General features: G+C 41.0%; 1 pseudogene; it reads right to left on the bottom strand.

The window, feature by feature from the left end:
* Positions 1-8081: 8081 nt before the first annotated feature.
* LOC112259578 lies at positions 8082-19697 on the bottom strand (annotated as a pseudogene).
* Between the last annotated feature and the right edge of the window lie 2290 nt (positions 19698-21987).

Raw genomic sequence — 21987 nt, 5'->3', positions numbered from 1 at the left:
AAGTTCAAACAGGTGCCATTAATACAGGTAACGAGTGGAGGACAGAGGAGCCTCTTAAAGAAGAAGTTACAGGTCTATGAGAGCCAGAAATCTTGCTTGTTTGTAGGTGACCAAATACTTATTTTCCACCATACAATAAATTCATTAAAAATAAAAAATGTGATTTTTTTTCTCATTTTGTCTGTCATAGTTGAAGTGTACCTATGATGAAAATTACAGGCCTCTCATATTTTTAAGTGGGAGAACTTGCACAATTGGTGGCTGACTAAATACTTTTTTGCCCCACTGTATATGCATATCATATCTTCTGGGCCGAGTAGCAGGCCGTTTAATTAGGGCATGCTTTTCAACCAAAATTCTGAATGCTGCCCCCTACCCTAGAGAGGTTAAGGACATTCAGAGACCAGAAGCCACTCCTGCGTTTTCTTGGCTGTGTGCTTAGGGGCTTTGTCCTGTTCGATGGTGAACCCCAGTCTGAGGTCCTGAGCGCTCTGCATCAGGTTTTCATCAAGGATCTCTCAGTAATTTGCTCCGTTGATCTTTCTCTCGAACTCTCAGGACCTCAGACTGGTACTGGGATTCTCTTGGCTCCAGCGGCACAATCCTCTTATTGACTGGTCTGCTGTTGCCATCATGGGCTTTAGTTCTGCTGGGACGTTTTCCTGGGGGCTCGGAAGTTGCCCCGGACATCGCCGCAATTCCCGCGGAGTACCAGGAATTCCAGGGGGTGTTCAGTAAGGCCCAGACCACTTCGCTTCTGCTGCACAGACCCTATGACTGCGGGATCAACATTCTCCCAGGCACCACTCCGCCCCAGGGATGACTGTCGGGTCTGGAGACCAAGGCTATAGCTTTTTGTGAAAGCAGAGTAGTGCAACTTACATCACTCCACCATCCCCTTCTTGTGTTACATCATCACTGCAGGGAGTGTACAGATGGATCCCAGGAAGGTGAGAGAAGTGGTGGATTGGCCCCTGCCTATGTCCAGAGTGCAACTGTAACATTTCCTGGGATTCGCCAACTTTTATTGATGCTTTATCCGGGGTTACAGCACCCTGGCTTCCCTCCTGTCTGCATTCACCTCTCCCAAGATGCCGTTCACGCGGTCCCCAGCTGCTGACTGGGTGTTCCGGGATCTCAAACTGTTTCACCACAGCTCCCATCTTGGTTCATCGTGATCCGTCCCGCCAGTTCGTGGTGGAGACCGATGCTTCGGATGTCGTGAGTTGGGGCTGTCCTGTCCCAGCGTTCTGCCCTGGATTCATCCCTGCGCCTTCTTCTCCTATCGCCTCAATGCCACTAGGAGGGAAAAAAATGTGGGGAATCATGAGCTTCTCACGGTGAAGATGGATGAACGTTTTGTGTGGAGGCACTTGCTGGAGGGGGCGGAACATCCATTAATTGTGTGGACAGACCACAAGAACCTGGAATATCTCGGCACCACCGAGCATCTTAATTTCAGGCATGCTAGGTGTTCCCTGCATTTCACCTGGTTCAACTTCTCCCTCTCATACCGACCGGGATCCAAGAATGTCAAGCCGGAGGTGCTGTCACGCCGCTATAGCCCCACGGCTACACCCCTGGAACCCGAGACCATCCTTCCCACCTCGTACCTCATGACGCTCTCAGCTGGGGAATAGGGAAGCAGTGTTACCAGCCCAACCCCGGGAGGGGGGCCTTACAAGCTTGCCTGCCACCAGGGCTCTATCGGACCCTGACCTTTGTGCGACAAAGCTTTTGGTGGCCTGCCATGTTTCCTAACGTCTCCATGTTCATCGCCGCATGCACGATCTGTACCCAAAACAAAACTCCCCGGCAAGCTCCGGCTAATCTCCTTCAACCTCTGCCTGTTCCTCACCATCCCTGGTCTCACATCTCCCTGGACTTTGTCATGGATCTCCCCCCGTCTAATGGCAACACTGCCATCCCCACTTCATTCCTCTCTCCGAGCTACCCTACGCCAAAGAGAAGGCCCAGCTCATGGTGCAGCACATCTTCCAGATCCATGGACTCCCACTGGACATGGTCTCCGACCGGGGTCCTCAGTTCTCGTCACAGTTCCGGAAGGCATTCTGCACACTCATTGGGTCGTCGGCCAGCCTGTCCTCCGGGTTCCACCCCCAGTCCAGCGGCCAGTCGGAGAAAGCCAACCAAGACCTGGAGACAATGCTTGCTGCCTGGTTTCCACCAACCCCACCACCTGGATCCAGCAACTAGTGTGGGCCAAATATGCCCGCAACACCCAGCTCCCTCGTATCGTCTCGGGCAGAGGTTATGGTTGTCCACTTGAGATCTGCCCCTCTGGGTGGAGTCCCCAAACTTTCCCCCCTGTTTATCGGCCCTTTCCCCATCTCCAAGATCATTAGCCCATCTGCTGTTCTTCTTCTGTTGCCCCGTACCCTCTGTATACATCCCACTTTTCATGTGTCCAGGATCCAGCCTGTCTCACAGCCCTTTGTCTCCTGTTTCCCCCTCTCCCCCGTCTCATCAATGGCCAACCAGCGTACACTGTGAGGCGTCCTCTGAAGGGTTGGCCTCGTGGCAGGGGATTCCAGTACCTGGTTGACTGGGAGGGTTATGGCTCGGAGGAGAGGTGCTGGGTTCCCGCCAGGGACATCCTGGACCAAGGCCTCATCACTGATTTCCAACGCCGGTACCACGGTCAACCAGGTATGCGCCCAGGTAGGACACCAGCTGTCACACCCTGATCTGTTTTACCTGTCTTTGGGCTTGACTCCACCCCACTCCAGGTGTCGCCCATCTTCCCCAGTATCCCCAGCGTATTTATACCTGTGTTGTCTGTTGTCAGCTAGCCAGCTGGAGTTTGATGGCTGACTTGCTAACTAACATTGAACCTAACGCTATTTGGTTAACTTTAGCTTGCTATGACAATCGGTTTGTATTGCTAGTAATGCTACTCTATCGATTGGGATTATAGTTAATTTTTTAGCGAGATAACTAACGTTAACGTGACATGTCTAAACAAAAGACCCCAAGTTAAAGCTTGCTGTTAGCTAGCTAACATTAGCTGATGTTAGGTGGTTGGCTTGCTAGCTAACATTAACTTATGTGTATGAAGTGTGTGTAATGTTAGTGATGTTTTCTCAAAATTCCATTTCGTATTGCTAGTTATAGCCTAATGTTAGCTAGCTAACTAGCTAACATTGAACCTATTGGTTAACTTTAGCTAGCTATGACAATCAGTTTGTATTGCTAGTTAAAGCTTGCTGTTAGCTAGCCAGCTGAAGTTAGATGGCTGGCTAGCTAGAGTAGCTAACATTACCTGTATGAACTGTTTGTAGTGATGTTATCTCAGAATGCATTTCGCATCTAATGTATAATAATTCTAAAATATTTATATCTGGAATTTGTCTTTCAGCATCAATCAGTAGAACACATCTGACTCTAATCCACCAGTAATACAGTCATCAAAAAGAGAGCTGGCCCTGGCAAGCAAAGGCAGCAGCGCAGTCATGCACCATTTCTTTACCAACTACGGAGTTGGGAAAACACGTGTGGACCTGAATTGTGATAACAACAGTGGCAAAACAAGAACAAGTTATTCTTATCTAAACTTTTAGTCTTAATCTTTACTACACTACTCACAGTTTAGCACGTGACCTCACATGTGAATCCTTAGAGGGTGTGAGCAATGCTGAATATTTTTCCTCCTAATCCTGGACTATCGGACCACCACTTTATTACATTTGCAATCGCAACAAATAATCTGCTCAGACCCAAACCAAGGATCAGCATCAATCAATAGAACACATCTGACTCTAAACCAAGGATCATCAAAAGCTGTGCTAGAAATTCTCAGACAACCCAAAGATTCCTAGATGCCCTTCCAGACTCCTTCCACCTACCCAAGGACATCAGAGTACAAAAATCAGTTAACCACCTAACTGAGGAACTCAATTTAACCTTTCGTAATAACCTAGATGAAGTCGCACCCCTATAAACAAAAAACATTTGTCATAAGAAACTATCTCCCTGGTATACAGAAAATACCTGAACTTTGAAGAAAGCTTCCAGAAAATTGGAACGAAAATGGCGGTACATCAAACTGGAAGTCTTCCGACTAGCTTGGAACGACAGTACCGTGCAGTATAGAAGAGCCCTCACTGCTGCTCGACTATCCTATTTTTCCAACTTAAATGGAGGAAAATAAGAACAATCTTTCGCAAAGCTAACTAAAAAGCAACATGAGGATGGCTTTCACTTCAGCAGTGATTAATTCATGAACTTCTTTGATGAAAAGATCATGATCATTAGAAAGCAAATGATGGACTCCTCTTTAAATCTGCAAATTCCTCCAAAGCTCAGTTGTCCTGAGTCTGCTCAACTCTGTCCGGACCTAGGATCAAGGGAGACACTCAAGTTTTTATATATTATATCTCTTGACACATTGATGAAAGAGCTGCTTCCTGTGCTTGGACCTTCTATATTGAACATAATAAATGGCTCTCTATCCATCAGATGTGTAACAAACTCAGTAAATGTGGCAGTAATAAAGCCTTGCTTGAAAAAGCCAAACCTTGACCCAGAAAATTTAAAAACCTATCGGTCTATATCGAATCTCCCATTCCTCTCACAAATGTTTGAAAAAGCTGTTTTTGATACCATCGATCACCATATTATTTTGGAAAGATTGGAAACCCAAATTGGTCTACGCGGGCAAGTTCTTGCTTTGTTTAGATCTTATCTGTCAGAAAGATATCAGTGTGTCTCTGTAGATGGTTTGTCCTCTGACAAATCAACTGTAAATGTTGGTGTTCCTCAAGGCTCCGTTTTAGGACCACTATTGTTTTCACTATATATTTTACCTCTTGGTGATGTCATTAGGAAACATAATGCTAACTTTCACTGCTATGCGGACGACACACAGCTGTAAATTTCGATGAAACATGGCGAAGCCCCAAAATTGCCCTCATTGGAAGCCTGTGTTTCAGACATTTTTTTTTATTTTACCAGGCAAGTCAGGTAAGAACAAATTCTTATTTTCAATGACGGCCTAGGAACAGTGGGTTAACTGCCTGTTCAGGGGCAGAACGACAGATTTGTACCTTGTCAGCTCGGGGGTTTGAACTCGCAACCTTCCGGTTACTAGTCCAACGCTCTAACCACTAGGCTACCCTGCCGCCCCATAAGGAAGTGGATGGCGGCAAATCTTCTACTTTTAAATTCGGACAAAACAGATGCTAATTCTAGGTCCCAAGAAACAAAGAGATCTTCTGATGAATCTTACAATTAGTCTTGATGGTTGTCTCAAAGAAAACTGTGAAGGACCTCGGCGCTACCCTGGATCCTGATCTCTCTTTTGACAAACATATCAAGACTGTTTCAAGGACAGCTTTTTTCCATCTACGTAACATTGCAAAAATCAGACATTTTCTATCCAAAATGCTCTACTTTCCGGCTAACAGGATAAAGCACTAAATAAACTTCAGTTAGTGCTAAATACAGCTGCCAGAATCTTTACTAGAACAAAAAAACTGTATCATATTACTCCAGTGCTAGCCTCTCTACACAGGCTTCCTGTTAAGACAAGGGCTGATTTCAAGGTTTTACTGCTAACTTACAAAGCATTACATGGGCTTTCTCCTACCTATCGTTCCAATTTGGTCCTGCCGTACCTCCTTACTGTCCCTAGAATTTCTAAGCAAACAGCTGGAGGCAGGGGACTGGGATTCTCTGCCTCAAACCCTATTACAGGGGCTGAGTCACTGGCTTACTGGTGCTCTTCCGACTCTTTACTGGTGCTCTTAAGAGCACTTTACTGATGCTCTTCCGACTCTTCTTTTGAGTCGCTGAGGTGATCTTCCTGTCCGGGTTGACAACCCCCTTGGGTTTGTGCTGTGGGGGAGATCTTCAAGGGCTTTACTCGGCCATGTCTCAGGATGGTAAGTTGGTGGTTGAAGATATTATCCTCTAGTGGTGGGGGGGCTATGCTTTGGCAAAGTGGGTGGGGTTATATCCTGCCTGTTTGGCCCTGTCCGTGGGTATCGTCGGACAGTGTCTCCCGACCCCTCCTGTCTCAGCCTCCAGTATTTATGCTGCAATGGTTTATGTCTCGGGGGCTAGGGACAGTCTGTTACATTTGGAGTATTTCTCCTGTCTTATCCGGTGTCCTGTGTGAATTTAAGTATGCTCTAATTATCTCTCTTTTTCTATCTTTCTTTCTTGCTCTCTTTCTTTCTCTCTCTCTTTCTTTCTTTGCTGGTCATCAATGAACATTTGAACATCTTGGCCATGTTCTGTTATAGTCTCCAAACGGCACAGCCAGAAGAGGACTGGCCACCCCTCATAGCCTGGTTCCTCTCTAGGTTTCTTCCTGGGTTTACGGCCTTTCTAGGGAGTCTTTCCTAGCCACCGTCATTCTACATCTGCATTGCTTGCTGTTTGGGGTTTTAGGCTGGGTTTCTGTATAGCACTTTGCAACATCGGCTGATGGTAAAAAGGGCTTTATAAATACATTTGATTGATTGATTGATTGAGAAAGGGACCAGTGGAAAATACTACTAAACTATGTTTTAGGGAGTCGTCTCAGAGCCCAGTGTATGATTATGTGCTTATGTTCAGTGTCAGGAGAATTTTCCCAAATAGAACACGATAAGTCCGCTCTGTCAGATGTCAAAGGCTTCCCATGTCCTTCATCCAGCCAATACTAGCAGATGTTATATGATTGTGCAGCCTTAAAACTCATTCTATAAGACCAAGACACAAGTGGTTTTTGAGCAAAGAACAAAATGCATGTGTCATCATTTTTTGTGACATATATAGTAGGATAGGATTAACAAGAGTTAAGTTAAGTATTTATTCAAATAGTTGCAGTTCATTCAAAGTATTTCCACCTCTACGTTGTGATAATAGTTTTGCCTAGGATACAAATCCAGTCTCCTAAAGTTAATATAAATTAAGTCATTGAGAAAAATAGAAAATGGTTATACAGTATATACAGTATATAGTGAAAAATATAGTTCTCATGTAATCAAACAAATATCATGGTTACAATAGAAAAATACACACATTGACCCAAAACATGTCACCATCTACCAGCCGATAGAAATACTGATTCAGAAGAATACTGTAAGGCATAGTGTGGTTAATGGAAAGAACTATGATCTTTTCGGCAGGTTCAATATATGTTTTCTTGTAGGCTTCTGGCTTAATGTAGGTTATCTTGTTGGTTTCTGGTTTCTGGATGAAAAACCCCTAGCCAGCAGCATTCTAAAGAAACAAGAATCAACACGGTGTCTACTGCACTTTTAAGCAAATGTAAAGCTATGTGGTTACTTGGGCAATGTTAACTGCGAGAAACTAAGCAAAACAGTGTTACCCAGACCATGAGGTGAGACTACCAAAGGAAAGGTTTCCAAAACGGGTATTTTGTGTTATAAAATCCTCAGTTCTGTTTTTACTCTGAAATTTGCTGCTATATTCTTTCATGATTTCAATAGCACATTATTATGCATTACTGCTACAGAACTATTGATCTAATAATTACATTTACATCATGGTAACCATTTGTCCTTTCAGATTTCTCTTTCACAACTCTTAAATTATTAAAATTGACACTGTCTATTGCCCCACAATACATGTTTATACCTTTGAAAGTGTAAGCTTTTTAAAAATGGCTATATGTAACTTTTTGGGCTACTCAACCGAATTCACATAAAAATGGGAGTTAATGTATCTGTAATTTCATTGAAAGCAAGTCTAAGAAGCAGTATATCTGTTGTATGTGCACTATTTCTATGCTTAAGGTTAAGTTTAGCTTTTGTATCTTTTACTTTCAGTGTTGTATAAACTTCAAACATCTGAAAATACAATACTTTTGGATATGGAAAATATATTTCACAGCTGTTTAGATGGTACAATGATTCTCTACACTATAATTGCTTGTTTTGTCACAAACTGAAATTAGGTGAAGTATTAGTAAACCAGAAAATGGCATAGTGCACTTTTAACATTTTCAGAGTTTATGTAACTCTGGCCAACACTGGTTATTATTGTCTTCACTCTACATTGGTTTTAAGTGTTAAATTGATTCCATCATAGTATTTTATATATTTTTTCCTTACTACCATTTAACATGAGGGTGTAAACACTTCTTATATAAATTATATGTAATTCAAGGGACCAGAGCGGCCCTGGTCCAGACGATGAAGGGTAAAGTTGTCCCTAGATGCTGATCTTGGGTCAGTTTAGAGTTTTCCCCACTAATGGTTAAGGTTATGATTGGCGGAGGGGAAGGCTAGATCAAGAGAAACATCACCCCGGAGTGGTCTAGACATTGTTTGGCAGGGACACTTTGACAGTCTTTATTTCTGAGATGTGGGAGGACTTTTGGATGATGCAGCTGGTGGTGGTAGTCCCTGTGGCGCAGCACTGCCCCTGGGCCAAGTTAGTCAGAGCCATGGCAGCGTGGATCTCTCTCCACTCTGCCTCCTCCCTCCTCTGGCCTCTCTCACTCTTCCCCTCACTGCGAATGACATAAAGGAGAGATTTAGAGATTTAGAGCCTAGACCGTATCATTAATGCACACTCCCCAAGATGAAATCATCATTCACGCCAGGGACACTTCCTACTAACAGACAACAGCCATAGAAATGCATCTGCCTAGACTGCCATTATTTGCTCATCCCAATGTGGGTGTGCCACAACGAAAGGTTGCATTATTACATGTTTATGAATAATACTAATTCTTTATGCCGGACTGTGAAGTGAATATGTCTTCTTTCTTATGCATCTAGAGCGCTTATACTCGCTATAAAGAATGGTACACTGGATAGAAGGGGTCCATAAACAAACAAACAAACATACTCTTACCTGTCACATCTAGTTGATGCATAGTTCACTGTGTCTGAAAACATGGATAGAAAAAAGCCAGACTTACATTTATTGTACAGGAAAGGTCAATTAATGATAAAGTATGGAGTTTTCTGGAACCTATACTTCGCAAATATTTATTTACATAGAGTACCAGTCAAAAGTTTGCACACATTGTAGAATAATAGTGAAGACATCATAACTATGAAATAACACATATGGAATGATGTAGTAACCAATGAGTAGGTGTGTCCAAACTTTTGACTGGTACTATGTATGAGTGTTTTTTGGCATTGTGTTCTCTATTCATATTTTTCAGTTTCTGTGTGCATTACAGTATTTTTGTGTGTGTGTGTGTGTGTGTGTGTGTGTGTGTGTGTGTGTGTGTGTGTGTGTGTGTGTGTGTGTGTGTGTGTGTGTGTGTGTGTGTGTGTGTGTGTGTGTGTGTGTGTGTGTGTGTGTGTGTGTGTGTGCACATGTGCACTTTAACTGCGCCAGAGGGCCTTAACTCACTGAAGTACTCCAGTCTGGCTGCTCATAAGCACTCCGGCCAAAACAAATGCAATTATGTTTCTCCTGTGCCTTTTCAGATGGAAAAATACAATATCTGTGCAAGTGTCATGAATGCAGACACTCTGTTTCCAGGTCTCCAGAGCTCGTTTGCATCCATAAAGTTATTTCACTGTTTTTCAATCCACCCTCTGCCCTCTCCCTTTATGTTTGGCTGAGGACTGCAGATCATCATACATCATAGAAATGTGTATGGGAGTATTGTGTGAATGAGCGACATGCACTGTAATACTCCCTCTATGGATGTTTAGTGGCAGTGTCTCACCTTCTGGGTGTCTTTGGTTCCACTAAACATATTGATTTGAGCTCAAATGTTGGTTTATCAATCTACAAAATGCACTTTGTTTATAGTTTGGGTGTTATCATCATTTTTTATGATTCGGTTTATAAATGAGTAAGAAATAGTGTGTTGATTTGCATGTTTGCTCACACGTTTTTCATGTGAACACAGCAGTATGGCTATCTGTTTTGTTGAGACAAGTCAGACGGACCAAAATATATTTCTCTTCAGGGAGCTATGAGCAGGAAAATTAGAGGCCAATTGCGAGCATACAAAATGCCGCTTTCAATATTCGCTGCCTGAAACAATTTCTATAACAAGGCCCAGGCCAAGAGCAACTATAGGCAGACAATAAATCATTTGACGCCTCTCACATTTTGCTACTGAATGTCTCTACTCTTTTTTGGTGGTTCTGACATTTATGTTTTAAAAAAAAAAAACAGTACTTTCTGGAAACCTATTACTAAATAAAAATGCACATGTAAATCATTATGGGGAAATTGTACTCTGCTGTGTTTGTCTCTGCGTCATTTATATATATTTTTATTCGTATTTTACAAGAATTATCCATTCATTTGACTGAAATAGTGTTTTGTACAAGACCTTAAAAATCATGTTAGCATCTCTCAGACCAAGTCTGACCTGGGACATCAACTACAACAAATATGAAATTCCTTGGCTTACTCTGAAAATAACATTACCATTCTGATCATAGAAGTCATGAACTCATAAAGTAGTGTTGCACAACCCTGGACTTCAAGGGGATGCAGGGCAGAGAGTTTTCACTTGCCCTCCAAAGTTAGTCAGAGCTGGATTGGCACTACAGATCGAAATCAGTTGCTAATTGAGAGAGATTGAAACTAAGCTACCAAGAAGTATAACTGTTCATCTAGGGTATCAGAAAACGAGGAACTTCTGTCTCACCATGAATGTTTTCATTTTGCAACAAACTAGGTAAAAAAAAGTGTGCAGTGTCCTCACTCCATATAAAACATGAATCCAGTAAGATTTATTAGTCTCTGGCTCCTTGAAGGGAAAGACCACTTGTTATAGTTTAACAGCATATTTCAACGTCAAGATCCCCAGTGTGTAGACGCTTCCTGAAGACTTTCACTTGGCAGTCAGATTTAGTGTTTGATGACCTGTCGTTATATTGGACATCCAAGAAACAACACTAATTAGCATGTCCCAGATAGGCGTAGTGACTCTTTTACCCCTCCCCAGTGCAGTGTAAAAAAGCGTTAACGTTCTGAGTTCTTTCGAGACTGCATCAAGGTTCAGCACTGCTCTCCACTCCCATTCCAGAGAAGCTCTAAGCACCCTCTAAATACTCCAGGGACACACCAAAAAATTGCTGTGTGCCTGTATAGAAATCTGAAATGTTTCTTGATATCTGAATGTAATGTTCTGTTCTACCAATGTTCTGTTGGTAGCCTACCCTAAAACTAGGTATTTTGTGACATAGGCTAATGAGGTAAGAAATGTATGTGATATATACTGTAATGTCTTTATAAACCAATTTGAGAAACTATACTTGCAACTTTGAGTGTGGATATAATTATTTGAACTTCCAGAAGCAAGTCTGTGGTGCTTTAGTAACAGGGTCTAAGCAAAAATCCACATTGAAACGCCATTTGTATCAGAAACTTTGGCAAAGGTCCTCATGTCTCACCTTGGGGACAATAAAATCTCAGACATTCTGTAATTGACCCTGATATCTGCTATTTTCCACCATGGCAAGGAGGCAACACACTAGAATATGGATCATGGAAATCATAGGACCAATGAAGTAGTCTACTACTTTGTCTTTGGCTCAACAAGATCAAGGATTTTATAAGCAATGGATTCAGATTTCAGCACAAGTTCTTATTAGCTGTTGCTTTGGTTCCAGGACCTTTCTGGAGTTTAGAGTTGTCAACCTGATTTAGGGCAGTGCTCCTAACTTCAGGTCCTGAAGTGCACCCAAGTGTCAAATATATCTCCCTCTAACCTAGTTGTGAAAGCTTTCAACATTGACAGATAAGACCAACTGAATGAACAGAAGTTCTGCAAACCTAAAGCGGCAAATCTTAAAGCTGCAATGTAACTTTTTGGGCGACACGACCAAATTTACGTAGAAATGTGAGTTATAGATCTGACCTTCTCATTGAAAGCAAGTCTATGAAGCGGTAGATCTGTTCTATGTATGCTATATCTGTGCTTTTTGTTTCTCAAAATCATTTTCACTTGGTTAATAAAACAAATCGGAATAAAAATGATAAACATCTAAAAGTTAAAATGCCACCAATGCTAGAGCACCAACCTCTGCAATATGGACACATTGGTTCACCATGAGCCATTGGCAGCTAAATAAATGAGACAGCCTAGGCCAATGTAGCAGTAGGCCTATAACTTCTATTGTTAACTAAGTAAAAATGCATAAATCTGACAAATAAAAACGTAAAATATCCTGATGAAAATGCAGGTACTTTTATCTCTCTATACTCCGCCTGTCTGTCACCTTTCTATCTGTCTTACTGGGTCCAGCCCAATGACTGTATATGAAGGTCCAGCCCTAAGCTTGCGAACTTGCAACATTATATCAACTAGCCTATTCTGGACCCTGAGAGTTTCCACACCAGTGAGCTCCGGACAGACAGCTGTTTTTGCGCAAAAGGAAACGTGTTCAGGTAGGCTAATTTATGAGGTTTCCACAGGATATATGGGATACTCGGAGCATGACGTTTTGGTCTTTCACACCGAAGCCTGGTGATTATCGAGGGGGAGAGTGTTGGAAAGATTTTTCAAATACTGTGAGGAAATATTGTTCACAATGGATGCATTTTTTTTAAACTAACTTTATTGAAAAAATTACTGAGAAGCTCAGCTTTTTAGCAGTGGTGAGTTCAGACAATCAGAAATCAGACATCCAGTTAGCCTATGTGTGCTAATGCTCGCACGCTCCATCAACATTAAGAGGATAGAAAAAACAGATATGTGCTCATTGCTCACATGGAGCGCTTCAAACAAAATGCAATGAAAACATTGACAAAACTCATAAATGATGGTATGAAATCAAACAAAACTTGTTTCTCATAAGTGTAGCAGGTTGTGACGCTTTCACTCCAACTTCACAGTAAATTACTGTAGGCCTAAATAAAACCTCTTTGGGATAGGGGGCAGCATTTTCACTTTTGGATAAATAGCGTGCCCAATTTCAACTTCCTGCTACTCATGCCAAGAATATAAGATATGCATATTATTAGTAGATTTGGATAGAAAACACTGACGTTTCTAAAACTGTTTGAATCATGTCTGTGAGTATAACAGGAACTTATGTAGCAGGCGAAACCCTGAGGACTAACCATTCAGAATGATTTATTTTTGAGGTCACTGTCTGTTCATTGGGTTCGCATGGGGAAATGATATTTCTTAGGCATTTGTTTGCAGTTCCTACCGCTTCCACTGGATGTCACCAGTCTTTGGAATTTGGTTGAGGTTATTCCTTTGTGCAATGAAGAAATACGGCCATCTTGGAAAAGGGTAACGCTGTTGAGAGTTGGGCAAGACTTGAAAAGCGCCAAATAAATGGACATTTTGGATATATATGGATGGAATTAATCGAACAAAAGGACCATTTGTGATGTTTATGGGACATATTGGAGTGACAACAAAAGAAGCTCGTCAAAGGTAAGGCATGATTTCTATTTTATTTCTGCATTTTGTGTAGCAACTGCAGGGTTGAAGTATGCTACTCTCTTTGGTTACTGTTGTGCTATCATCAGATAGTAGCATCTTATGCTTTCGCCGAAAATACTTTTTAAAATCTGACATGTTGGCTGAATTCACAACGAGTGTAGCTTTAATTTAGTATCTTACATGTGTGATTTAATGAAAGTTATAGTTTTTATATAATTTTATTTGAATCTGGCGCTCTGCATTTTCCCTGGCTTTTGGCCAAGTGAGATGCGACTGTCCCCCTATCCTAGAGAGGTTTAATCCATGCATTAACAGAAATTAATGTAACCAAATGACTAACGATAAATTTACTACTGGTGACGTGTAATGGGGAATTTATGAAAATAAACATTCAAAGGGAAAACAATTAGCAAAAAACAATATTGTGCAAGAACTGTCAGCAGACAGCTGAGCCATTCTGGAGAGAGACTTGCCTATATCTTTGCCACACACACCCCTCCCCTTCTTCTTGTCACAACATTTCCAATTATACTGAAGACACATTATCTTCACATATTTTAGATGCATTGTGTTTCACTGACAGCCGCATCTTAATAATCAGCTAGACCTATTGCCACTCGCGCTGCCCAAATTGAGGTCCTCCCAACTAGGCATAGGCCTACATGCTTGAGGTATGAAACAATAAAGCTTTAAAATAACCTAATGAAGTCATGCTCTCTGGTGAAGTATTTTGAATAATTTTATTTCTGTATACAGTAGGCAGGAGTAATTATATATTTTTGGCAAATGTAATTCCATTTACTCTAGGCTGCAGTGATACTGTTACCAAATCTTTTCCTATGCTTAGGCTACTCCTCAGAGCACCCTCCTATGCACAATATCTTCCCATGGCTATGCCTCCGCCTCAAAATTTGCAAAATTGCATGAAATTTGTTATAAAATTGCAAAAATCTTCTCTCCGCCCCATAGCAAAATGTGTAGAAATGCAGCAAACTTGCTGTAAAAAAGCTAAATGTTCTCTAAACGCCATTGCAAATTGTGCAGAATTGTACAAAATTAACTATAAAATGTAACTTTGTGGTCCCCACCCCCATCAGGGTTGCCCATCCCTGGTTTAGACGATACAATGATTCTCTACATAATGACTGCTTGTTTTGTCACGTAAACTAAAATTAGGCAAACTATTCGAATTTTAGCAACCAGGAAATGGTGGAGCTATTTCTGCATATTCTACCATTAACCCTTGAAGTAAGCTAGTGCCATGTCACTGATCCACAACCGAGTCCAGTCGTTGTAAAGCTACAGTACGTTAGCTAGTATGTCTGCATATGACATCTCTTATATCCTGCATATGGCAGCGTTCTGTAGACTTTGTTCAGCATTTCAAGTAAAGTGTCTCCAAAGAATAAGAAATCCCTTACCCATATGGTAGAGAGAGTTTGCCTCTGCCTCAGAGGAAGAAGGCGAGACGAGGTCGTCGTCACACTCGTTGGAGCTGAACGACCCTGAGTGGTTCCTCAGGTGGGACTTTGTGACGTCATCAGGGGTTGCCATCACGTGTCGTAGGGTGTCGTTAATGTACCGGTTCAGCAAGCTGCTCTTGTACTTGGGGGGTGGAGAGACATAGTCGTCACTGAAGGCAGGATCAGTCCTGTTCTCCTGTTTGATGACACTCTTAAGTGAGGACCTGGAGAGCTCTGGTTGGCTAGCTGGAGTTTGTAAGTGACACTCATCATCTGCAAAAAATATATATATAAAATAATAATGTTGGTCCTCCGTCAACTGCCTTTGGTCTCCAAAAGAGGCTCAACATCTCAAACATACATTTTTAAGTTTCAATTGCAGTGTTAAAAGGTCAGCAACTCTATTAGTAAAAAAACTACACAGAGAGTTCATTTCGCATAACATAAATTCAGTGGTGTAAAGTACTTAAGTAAAAAATACTTTAAAGTACTACTTACGTATTTTTGGGGGTATCTGTACTTTACTTTACTATTTATATTTCTGGCAACTTTTATTTTTACTTCACTCCATTCCAAAATAAAATAATGTGCTTTTTACTCCAAACATTTTCCCTGACACTCAAAAGTACTTGTTACATTTTGAAAGGAAAATTGTTAAATTCACACACTTATCAAGAGAATGTCCCTGGTCATCCCTACTGCATCTGATCTGGCAGACTCACTAAACACAAATGCTTTGTTTGTAAAATATGTCTGAGTGAGTGTGCCCCTGGCTATCCATCAATAAAATAAAGAACATTGTGCTGTCTGGTTTGCTTAATATAAGGAATTTGAAATAATTTATACTTTTACTTTTGATACTTAAGTACATTTTAGCAATACCATTTACTTTTGATACTTAAGTACATCTTAGCAATTCAATACTTTTAGACTTTTACTCAATTAGTATTTTACTGGGTGAGTTTTACTTTTACTTGAGTCATTTTCTATTAAGGTATCTTTACTTTTACTCAAGTATGACAATTTAGTACTTTTTCCACCACTGCATAAATTCACACCCTTCAGTGTTATTGTAGAGTGAATTTCTTGCTAATGGCTGGTGTTCATTTTCTACTTTTTACAGAGTTACAGAAATGAAAAAAATGTAACATTAACTCTGTGTGGTATGGGACACTATAGACACTTGGGGAGTGTTAAAACGAACACTTAGAATGTTTGAGGTTACATCCCCAGCTATAACCCTGCTTAGCCTACCCCCAGTCTCTCTTACCCTCAGAGTTGGTGTCTTCACTGCTGACACTCATTCTTTCAGCGTTGCCCTGGATGTATTTATTGTAGAGTTTGATCCGTAGAGCCCAACTTAAGTCTGGCTGACTCACTGTGTTCTTCAACCTCCGCCGGGCATTGGCAAACCAGTTTGAGACCTGCAACATAAGCATAAAAAAAGGAAAAAAGGAACATTAATTTGATGAATTTCAGAACTTCAACTTGTCAGCTAACAAAATGTCTGACTAGCTTCTGCTTTTTTCTTCCATGGTAGTATCCATGTGACCAAACCCATACCTTGCTTTGAGGGGTGTGTGGTTTGCCTCAGCTCACCTGTACTAAAGTCATGTGGGACCCCAGGGCGAGCAGGACCTTCTCTGTCTTGGTGGGGTAGGGGTTTTCCTTGTGTTTGTACAGCCACTGCTTAAGAGGCCTCGCCATGTCCTGAAGCGCCTGGCGCTTGTGGCAAACTTTGACCCCGCCCAGACAAGACCTGTGTGTAAGGTGAAATATGATAGAACTAGGCTTATTCGTCTGATGGGAGAGGAGTTGCCATCATTTCATGGTTTATTACAAGGATAGGGTTGCTATACCTGATATTTCACTAGGACCAAAAATCAGCCCGCACATAGCACTAACTTTGCTGATAACTTAGTTGAAAAATGTACTTTCTACGAATGGGATATGTACAGTGCCTTGCGAAAGTATTCGGCCCCCTTGAACTTTGCGACCTTTTGCCACATTTCAGGCTTCAAACATAAAGATATAAAACTGTATTTTTTTGTGAAGAATCAACAACAAGTGGGACACAATCATGAAGTGGAAAGACATTTATTGGATATTTCAATTTTTTTTAACAAATTGGGTGTGCAAAATTATTCAGCCCCTTTACTTTCAGTGCAGCAAACTCTCTCCAGAAGTTCAGTGAGGATCTCTGAATGATCCAATGTTGACCTAAATGACTAATGATGATAAATACAATCCACCTGTGTGTAATCAAGTCTCCGTATCAATGCACCTGCACTGTGATAGTCTCAGAGGTCCGTTAAAAGCGCAGAGAGCATCATGAAGAACAAGGAACACACCAGGCAGGTCCGAGATACTGTTGTGAAGAAGTTTAAAGCCGGATTTGGATACAAAAAGATTTCCCAAGCTTTAAACATCCCAAGGAGCACTGTGCAAGCGATAATATTGAAATAGAAGGAGTATCAGACCACTGCAAATCTACCAAGACCTGGCCGTCCCTCTAAACTTTCAGCTCATACAAGGAGAAGACTGATCAGAGATGCAGCCAAGAGGCCCATGATCACTCTGGATGAACTGCAGAGATCTACAGCTGAGGTGGGAGACTCTGTCCATAGGACAACAATCAGTCGTATTTTGCACAAATCTGGCCTTTATGGAAGAGTGGCAAGAAGAAAGCCATTTCTTAAAGATATCCATAAAAAGTGTTGTTTAAAGTTTGCCACAAGCCACCTGGGAGACACACCAAACATGTGGAAGAAGGTGCTCTGGTCAGATGAAACCAAAATTGAACATTTTGGCAACAATGCAAAACGTTATGTTTGGCGTAAAAGCAACACAGCTCATCACCCTGAACACACCATCCCCACTGTCAAACATGGTGGTGGCAGCATCATGTTTGGGCCTGCTTTTCTTCAGCAGGGACAGGGAAGATGGTTAAAATTGATGGGAAGATGGATGGAGCCAAATACAGGACCATTCTGGAAGAAAACCTGATGGAGTCTGCAAAAGACCTGAGACTGGGACGGAGATTTGTCTTCCAACAAGACAATGATCCAAAATATAAAGCAAAATCTAGAATGGAATGGTTCAAAAATAAACATATCCAGGTGTTAGAATGGCCAAGTCAAAGTCCAGACCTGAATCCAATCGAGAATCTGTGGAAAGAACTGAAAACTGCTGTTCACAAATGCTCTCCATCCAACCTCACTGAGCTCGAGCTGTTTTGCAAGGAGGAATGGGAAAAATTTCAGTCTCTCGATGTGCAAAACTGATAGAGACATACCCCAAGCGACTTACAGCTGTAATCGCAGCAAAAGGTGGCGCTACAAAGTATTAACTTAAGGGGGCTGAATAATTTTGCACGCCCAATTTTTCAGTTTTTGATTTGTTAAAAAAGTTAGAAATATCCAATAAATGTCGTTCCACTTCATGATTGTGTCCCACTTGTTGTTGATTCTTCACAAAAAAATACAGTTTTATATCTTTATGTTTGAAGCCTGAAATGTGGCAAAAGGTCGCAAAGTTCAAGGGGGCCGAATACTTTCGCAAGGCACTGTAGTTGTCTCTTAAGATTCATGCACTAACTGTAAGTCGCTCTGGATAAAAGTGTCTGCTAAATTACTCAAATGTAAACGTTGTGTAAATGTATTTTTGGTGGGAATCCATAGATGTCACTGTTGGGCTGTGTAAGCAATCTAAAGTTTGCTCTCAGTGATGGGTCAGGTTCCTTAAATATACAGATATAACCTGGTTCTCCCAATTATTTTGAACATGCTTTTTGATCATGATCATATCCGTCATCTCCTTGCAATTTGAATAAGTAATGTCTAACATACACAACACTTACAATTTATTTTCCCTATGACAACATTTTTGCAGCATTACAGACAATGTTCAATATATTTCATAAAATATAAAGTGTTTTTTGTGTGAAAAAAACATATAAATGCAAATATGGGGCTGCACTGGAGATATTTAAGCTGTGCAAAAGTACATCTGATCAATTATCACGTTTCCATCCACAGTTTTTATGAGAGTAAAGTCATATGGTATATAACAAATCACGACAGCTGTGATGGAAACAGGAGATGTCGGTACAGTTTTAGAAATGCAGACAGAGAATTTGTTTGTTCGACATGATGGGATCTTTTTGTGTCTGTAAAATTAGTTCATGTGAGAAATGGTGGTGGAATTTATGCGCAAATATTGATATAATAACAAGAAGTAAACTTGGAGTCACTCGATGATGTGGTGTGTGTTCCACTATGACTCAGGAAACCGTGCAGTTTATTAGGCTACAGATTAAATCAATTATGGTGATGGAGCTTGATGCTCCTTTACAATAAATATTTAGGGTCTTATTCTGGTGACAGGACGATCGATACTTGACTACCATTTGACAAATAGAAATATTCTCGCTCTTATCCATAATATTCTCATCAGTATCTGTATCCGCGAGCTGTTGGCTAGAGTGTACGTGCTAAGACCAGTCTTGGCCATTTGCCATTTAACTCAAACAGTTTTTGTGACAGAACTTTCGTTAGATTTGAACATGCACAGGAAACATGGTGAACTTTATATTTTTACTCGGTACATGAAAACTTAAGCGAAAAATTACATTTTGTGTGCACTACATTTAGTGGAAACCCACCACTGGTAGGAAAATGTGCATAATTGGACGGAAACCTAGGTACAGGTTTTTTTTATTTTGCGCTTTGTAAATTGCGATGCATATGACCAAAAAAATTGAAATTGTGCTTACCCATACCTCCTATACTTAACAACAGGGTTGTCTTCTATTGCCTGTTGGCATGGTTGTGAGTCTGCATGCTGTCTATCTGTTACCAAACAGTCCACACCATTTCTCCTGCGCTCCTCCAAAATATTTTGTTGATTTGACCTCTTCACAACAATGTTGTTCATTTTTTGATTGCTCTTTTTATCCAAACAACATCAGACGCAACTGCAGAAGTTCAAATCCGAATACATGCAGTAGCTTTCCATCCTAACTGTGACATATACAAGCAGAGAAGTAACCCAGAGGTCTCGGTGCGCTCAGGACTCAGGCCACCTGTCCAAAAGACAGCTCATCTGGAGGAGCCCCTTGGAACCAGACCTTTACAAACCAGACACTGATGCCAGTCTTGCCTTTACCAATGAGAGAGTGTTGTCTGGGTAGTTCAAGTAACCTGCTCTCCTGTGTCTAACTGGCTGGCTATGGCTCTTTCAACATCCAATTAAAGTCAACCCGATTTCTCTGCTCTGTGGAGGTAGCTGTTCACTGTATGTCATACCAAGACTTTGGATGAATACCATGCCACAAGAACGCCAATAGATGAACTAGCGTGTATGGATTGTGCACATCTTGAGCACTTTACCGAGCTTTTTTGACGTTTGTAATCATTAAGAATGTAGGTTACCATACATTCTTAAGTAGTCTGACACATGCTCCCGATATTTACTTCACAAGGATCACGAAACCTTGTGTTTTTCCTCAACTGCCATGTCTACAGATAATATACTTTTTACGAAGGGATTCTGGAAATGTATAGGTGTAATGACACGGTTTCTGATGTCCACTGAAACCCCTCAGCTCTGTTTTGTATGAGCTCAACTGGGTCTATAACTGGAGATCAACATAAATCATCATAAGAGTGAGAGGTAGTTATGTTAAGCGCTCACAATGAAGACAGTAGAAAAGGAACCGTTTTATGGAAAACTTTACATTAAGTTGCCCTTACACCTGTGCAGTAACACTGTAATTGCACTAGAAACCATTTGTAACATGTTGTTAGATGGTACCAAAGTAATTACATAGTAATAGAGTGGAGCGGTTGATCTAAGAGTAATAGGGATGGTTCCTAATTTCACATGTAACTAAAGTACCATGTAAGATCAGTGTTACTGTAATATCAGCATTACTACACAGGGGTAAGAGTAACTTAATGTAGTGTTACCAGACATTTGAAAAATATATATACTTTATTTTACAACATCGGTGCACCGACCCCACCCCAAGCAACAGTGTGTGTGCATTAGTGAGAGTGAGTGAGATAGAGAAGAGTGAGTGTAAATATAGTGGTGAGCACACTTATGTGTAAAAAAAAAATGAAGCAGCACTATAATTGATAGTCAGCTGTGTGGTGATGAAAACTCGCTCTAACAGAGACATTTCACTGTTCATGAGTTACTTTATGACAACCTTCAGGCTCTGTGCCCAGCAACATGTTGGGCACTTAACTTTTACAGTAATCCCTCAAATGAAAAAGAGTCAAATAAAGGCTTCCAAATACTCCCAACACAAGCAAAAAATGTGTTTTTCTCAATCTCAAATCTGTATTGCAGACAGCGCATACCTTCCACTGCAGTTTGACGCTAAAATAAAGTTTTATACCCTATTGTAGACCAGATTACCAAAACACTATACGGTCCCTGTCTCTGCACTAGGCTACTTGTCACACACACTTGGAATGATAGGGCAGCTTGTACCAAAGTACAGGTAGACTTCTCATGACACCCATAATTCAGCAACAACAGGGAAGGTTCGGATTAAACATCTCAAAGCTGAAAAACACATGCTGCATCTCCCATCATGGTACCATACATTTCACACATGCATTCCTTAGCGGTAGTCCGAGAATATTACATGGCATAACAGCTCATAAAGTCCTGTCCCTTAGCGATACATTAGACTGCTCTTTCTTCATTCAGTAGCTTGGAGACCTGTGGAATAAACACATTGGGAATTGACTTTGTCTCTTTTAGGTAGCTTGGAGCTGTTATGTTCCACAATAAAATGAAGCAGATTGGTTACCTTACTTTTTAAAACTGTCTGTATGCTTTGAGAGCGTTAAGGACCTATTCTGCCCGGACACGGTTACATTATTGAGTCTACAAGGGTCAGAGTCAATTCCATTTCAACTCGTTCAATTCTGAAAATGTAACTAAATGTAACGTGTCCAAGTGCCCTCTATTATTAGTTAGGATCCTCAAAGAAGCATCGTATACTTTTAGCTTGTAAAATATTGCACGTTTATAAAATAGGAATCGATCATATCACTGTGTATATTTAACTGTACTGAAATCAATGGTTCTAATGACCAGTCTACTTTATAGAGGCATTATAAAGGCTCATACACCCTTACAACAAGT

This window comes from Oncorhynchus tshawytscha, linkage group LG10, assembly GCF_018296145.1.
Source record: "Oncorhynchus tshawytscha isolate Ot180627B linkage group LG10, Otsh_v2.0, whole genome shotgun sequence".
NCBI lineage: Eukaryota > Metazoa > Chordata > Actinopteri > Salmoniformes > Salmonidae > Oncorhynchus > Oncorhynchus tshawytscha.
This window is presented reverse-complemented; position numbering and strand designations above follow the sequence as displayed.